We start from the raw sequence: 6,301 nt of genomic DNA, 5'->3' as shown, positions 1-6,301 counted from the left end.
GATTCTTAATCTTAGGGTTGTGGGTTCAAGCCCTACCTTGGGCAAAAGATTCCTGCATTGCTGGGGGTTGGACTAGAGGACCCCTGTGGTTCCTTCCAGCTCTCCAGTTCTGTGAAATGCTACATATATACTTTAGTGGTGGTGATCTGGTCCAACTCCCTCTCCATTTTTTGTGTGGACCCTATTTCTGCATTTTCTTAAGATACAACCAGTTGCCTTGGCATCAGACAGATCACTGAGTAAGAGAGTTCTTAAACATCCTAAAAAAAAATCCTTCCAGCAGCACCTTAGAGACCAACTAAGTTTGTCATTGGTATGAGCTTTCATGTGCATGCACACTTCTTCAGATACTGAAGAAGTATCTCTAAGGTGCTACTGGAAGGAATTTTTTTATTTTGTTTTGACTACGACAGACCAACACGGCTACCTACCTGTAACTTAAACATCCTGTCTCTCTCTCTCTCTCATTTTTATTTTTTCAGTAAGATTACTTGGCAGTGTCCCTCTACAGTCTGTGTTTCTGGCAATTTGCAATGCACCAGTTTCTTTCCCTCTTTCAAAAGAATCTCTTCTAGACAAAACGTATCCCATAAATTCTCTGCACCAGAGAGGACTGTTGTTGTTTTTCTTTTTATCATTCCCTTGAGGGGGGAAGTCAGTTTAAGAGTCGATGACACAAACCCATAATTATTTTTTTAAAAGGTAATGACAGAAATGTGCTGACAATAAAATGGTAATTCTGTTTCCCCACCTTAATAAATGTGCCATTAAGCACTGAAGGTCAGCTTGTGCATTCACACCCAAGAAACGTCAGACTTTACTGTAACTGCTGCATTTTTACAACAGGGCAAGATCACACTGCAACTCGATCATTACAGACCTTCCTGGGTGGTTTTAGGGCGAGACAACCAGAGCAATTGCACTAGGCTGCATACTAGCCAATTTCTTGGGCTCACATCAGCTTCACTTTGTATTTGGCAAAGCCCAGATAAAGAGAATTGGACCTTGGACCTTTTGCACACAAAGCATGTGTGTGACGGCTGATCTACAGCCCTTCCAAACTTACAAGTCTTCCTAGGTGTCCCTGATAATGGGCTTATGCAAGCAGCCACCCTGTGCAGAATTTCACAGGTCTTAGGCAGAGTAACTTTTACTAGCTTGAAAATTAAGGAATGTGGGATGAGTCACACAGTTCTCCCTCCACCCACCCTAATTGCGCAAGCCATCTCTGCCACTCTCAAATTAAATGGTGGTTTGAAAGCTCTCTTTCAAGGAGATGGAGATTTCTTTCCTCTGAAAATATTTTGTGCCTGGAGCTCCTGGTCGCAGATATAATAAGACAAGGATCTGGTGACATGTGTCACCAACACTTTGGAACCAGAGGGGAAGAAAGCAGGTGCCACTGTGAAGCTGAAATACACCCAGTCACTGGAATATAGAAATATTTGCCAGAAAGAGGGCCTGAATGTGTCATAATGAAAAGAAAGATGAACTGCTGATGACCTTCAGGGGTTGTTTACAACATGTGCGGGGCCTTAAGAACATCACACTCCAGTTCCTTTGCTAGGCTTGGAATAGACTGAATTAACTATACTTCTGGAACGACAAGGGGAAACAAAATGCAGGAGAAAAACTTCTCAGTCTCAAAATTTTAGAACTCAATGAAGCTGAATGTTGGAAGATTCAGGACAGACAAAGGGAGGTACTCCTTCACACACAACACAGTTAAACTTCAGAATTAGCTCCCAGAAGGTGTAACAAAACCACCAACTTTAAAGGATAGACAAATTCGTAGAAGACAAGGCTGCCAGTGGTTACCAGTCATTGTGGCTATGATTTACATCCATTCTTGGAGGCAGTACAGTGGTACCTTGGTTTACAAACTTAATCCGTTCCTGAAGTCCATTCTTAAACCAAATCCATTCTTAAACCGAGGTGTGCTTTCCCTAATAAGGCCTCCCGCTGCCGGTGCCCATCCACCATTCAGCTTCCGTTTGTAGACTGAGGTAAAGTTCGCAAACCAGAACACTACTTCTGGTTTTGCATAGTTCATAAACAGGACTGTTCGTAAACCGAGGTACCACTGTATGCCTCTGAATACCAGTTTCAGGGAGTCACTAATGAAGAGACAGCTGTTGCACTCAAGTCCTACACACACGCTTCCCATAGGCATCTGGCTGGTTACTATGACAACAGGATGCTGGAACAGATGGGCCTTTGGCCTAATCCAGAAGGCCTCTTCTTTGGTACTTAAGGGTTTTACAGTGCACCAGGGCTAGAATGTTCTTTTCATTTTCTCATAGCCTTCAGCCTCGTAACTCTATATGCATATTTCTTGAATGAGACTAGAACATTTCTTCCTGGTATCAGTATATGTTCAGGGATGCAATATGTAGTGGAACAGTCCAGTAACAGATCTACTTCTTCACCTGCTGTTTGTGAGAAGTAGGCCTTAATGTGGAATCGTATTACTATGCTAGAACCCGAGAAATTACCATGTACCTCTTTCCTGTCATTATTGCATTGTTCTTGTTTTATCAGACTGAATGTACCAAAATATTTATGAGGAAGTGTATTTGGCCCATTTGCTAATATACCACTTAATACCTTCTGCAGTCTGTCTAAATCCTGGCAGTGCCTGGAGAAAGCCATTTTGACAGGTTGGAACTGAAGCAGATTATACCAAAGGGAGTGAACTATTTACTCACAAACCTTTCAGCATATTCCATTGGAGTTCCAGTCAGCATAAGCAATGTGATTGAGAAATGTGCTCTGCAATGAACAGCTACCACCAGAAGGGAGGGAAAAGAAAGGGCAAGACAATTGTCCACAATTGCACTTCTATGGCACCACCTTTAGTCATAGATTTTGCATGCAAAGCATAGCATGATCTTCCTAGGGGAGTGAATAAAGCCAGCATCCAAAGTTTGGCTTCAGATCCTTGCCTGAGAGAACTTCTGCGAAGTCAGTAGGGGTGCTATTTAGACAACAATGCACAATACAAAGATGCTGTGTGACACAAGGTGAGATAGGCTGGGCAAGCAGTATTTGTGAAAAGGAACAGCAACAAGCTGAACCGTGTTGGAAAAGTGGTCTCTATGCTCAGGCTTTGGCCTGTGATGTCATATTGATGTTCATGAAGCTCTTGTAGGTCTGTCTGGTCTTCCTTCACTTTTTTCCTTTGCCTGGTACCCAGTGGTGGCACAAAAGCTGAAGGCCAGCCTTTTATCTCATAGGTGGCTGATTATTTCTCACAAAGGGCCATCTGTAGGCCTAAATCCTGATAACAGTCACGTTGGTTTTGCTAAGACACAGAACCAAAAGCTTAGGATGACATTGTACAAATGTGCTCTTATGCTTGGTGCAGGAGTTCATAGCAAAGCTGAATCATAAGCACATACCGTATTTTTCGTCCTATAGGGCGCACCGGCCCATAGGATGCACCTCGTGTTTTTTTGAGGGGGGGAATGAATAAAAAAAATTATTTCCCCCCCAGCCCCGGCTGCCGCCCCAAGCCTCGCGCACCCGGCGGGACCTCCTGCCGGGCTTGCAAGGCTTGCGGATAGCTTCCTGAAGCCTGGAGAGCGAGAGGGGTCGGTGCGCACCGATGTCTCTCGCTCTCCAGGTTTCAGCGAAAGCCTGCATTCGCCCCATAGGACGCACACACATTTCCCCTTCATTTTTGGAGGGGAAAAAGTGCGTCCTATGGGGCAAAAAATACGGTACTTATCAGGCTTAATACATCCTTCAGATACACTCTTCTGTGCCCCTCAATATGGAATGAAACACACATTTTTAATCTGATGGAAGCAAATGGGTGTTTTTGCACTGCCAAGGACTACATAGTTGATAATGTGTCTTGAAACCTAATAGGTTGGGAGGGGAAGAGAATAACTATTTAAAAATGAGTCAACAATACAAGTATTTTGAGCCAATCATTTCCTGTGGGTTCCTGAATGCTGAAAAACATCTGCTACAAATACATTACATTTTTTTCCTTCAAATGGCTTTTGACCACCGGAGTGACTACTCTACCTCAGAGAAGATAACAATTTTAAATACAAAAATATATAATATATTGTGACATGCAGGTTACAGTTATGCTACTAAAACATTGGTTTTCATACTGTGGTTGAGGGAGCTGCAATGCTCAGGGATTCCACGCAGATGAGCAGGAACCCATGGTAAAAGCTGATGTGGAAAGGGTTCCATGGTCTGAAGGCAAGCAAGTTTTTCTTTCAAGTCTTCATACCCATCCTGGGCAGTATAATTCTTACTTAACAAAGATTCTACACAACACTTTCTGGAATGATACAGACTTGTATTGTGGTGGAGAGAAGGGGAGTTTGATCCTCAGAGCAGGCACTGAAAATGCCCCTCTGCTGTTTGACCAACACATTTGTAATGGAAAACAGAAGGAGAAGGTCTGGAGTAAACAATTGCAATGGAAATCAAGTAGGAGAAAATAAACAGCTTCACAGAAGCCAGTGAGACTTCTAATACAAGTACATACGGCAGACTTATGAGATCTTCCTGTAATCTGTATATTCCTATGAAGTATGTGTTTTTAAGCACTATAGGTCAATGCTTGACTGTGTGTGATAGTGCATGTTCAAACCAAATTCTATAAAACAGCCATGAAGTATGCAGAGGTCACATTGTTTCATGCCTTATGAATCTAAACCAGCTCCTTAAATTGTGCTGATCTGCTCAGCAACAGGCAGCCAGTGGAGACTTGGAATATTGTTCTTCTCTGCTCCAAGTGACCCCTCCACCCACCATGAGGTGGGGTCACTGAATTCCACACCAGCTGCAGCTGTTGAATAGTCTTCAAAGGCAGCCACACAGAGTTCACAGCACACAGGCATTAAGGAAGATTGTTAGGTTTGATTCTTGTTCTCATTTAAAGTTTTGTCTTTTTTGGCAGGGCACTGTGAGTTTGATAATATTTTTCAAACTGCTCTTCTCTATTGAGAGGAGGCTTTTTTAAAACAATAAAAGATTGAGCCACAGCTATTATTTTGAAGAAGGAGAAAATATGTAGATTTTTTTAAAAATGTGGTGGAACGTTGCTATCCTATCTGTGCATCTGAAAATTCTCCAGGGAAAGAATGCTTCTTAAGAAAGAAAGAAAGAAAGAAAGAAAGAAAGAAAGATGACTGCCTTTTAATAAAAGAAATCTAAAACTGGCTATTGTCACTGCTCTAATATTTACACAGGCTGCTCTGGCAAGTTTTAAAAACTGGGCTCCACTATAAAACCTAAAAATGTCCTGGACACAAAGTTGTTTACATATAATATGAGAAGATATAAAGTTACAGGGCTGGGGATTGGAAGAGATTCTAAAACCATCCTCCGTGTGCTGACGTCACATGGAAACCAGCTGTTGGGATGATGCTAAACGGAACCATTCTTCAGTTTGCAAAAAGTTGCAAAGTTGATCTAATAGAGTTCCAAGAGCTCTCCTGGTTGAGAAGCTGATTATTTTTCCTTTCTTTGAACGATTTCAGTATTTTCAGAACTGGAAGACTTTCACTGCTTTCACTACTACTTCACATTTGGACTGAAATACTTCTGAAAGGTTTTTTTTCCTCTATAAAAGGTAAGGTTTTTCTCCTACTTTAAACCTCATTGTTTATACTCATTTTTAGACTATGAGAATTTTAAAAAACATAAAATGAGAAGGAGCTATAGCATTGTGTCCAACAGCTTAATTTGACATCTGTCTAGTTTTTCCTCTTGATGTGAATGTAGGTCAGTAATCATCTTACTAAGAAATGGATTATTTAAGGAAAGGCTGGGTTCACTTTTTTATAGAGGGAGTGTTTTTTTATTTAATCATTTGGCTCTTGATTTTCACTGCTTGAGTCTTGGATGCGTGTGTTCAAGTGCACAGTAGCTGGCTGCAGTTGTGATCAAAAGTAACTGTTTTGTAGCATGTACCTAACTATCTGGCACAGCTGAATGGCTGCGTTGCTGATAAATCAAAAGACGGCTCTCCCAGAGAGCTGACTTGTGCAACCACTTTTGTTCATCTCCGTTAAAACATAACACCTCCTTGGCTGATGTCACCATCTGTTATTTTTAGCTGCTGCCGTCCGTGCCCCAGAAGGGTATTTATTTCAAACTATTTGGACTTGTATGTGTGTTTGTATGCAGAGAGAGTGGGATACAAGGAGAGTATAATGCTATACAGTTTTGCTTTCTTTTTTTAAAAAAGAAAAACTTGTTTGCTTGACATAGGAAACAACCAGTGGTGCAGATGTCATTGATTGTTGGCATACAGTTTACTGCTGTATTG

Source organism: Podarcis bocagei, assembly GCF_964188305.1.
Source record: "Podarcis bocagei genome assembly, chromosome: 3".
In the NCBI taxonomy this organism is placed as follows: domain Eukaryota; kingdom Metazoa; phylum Chordata; class Lepidosauria; order Squamata; family Lacertidae; genus Podarcis; species Podarcis bocagei.
Note: the sequence above shows the minus strand (reverse complement) of the source record.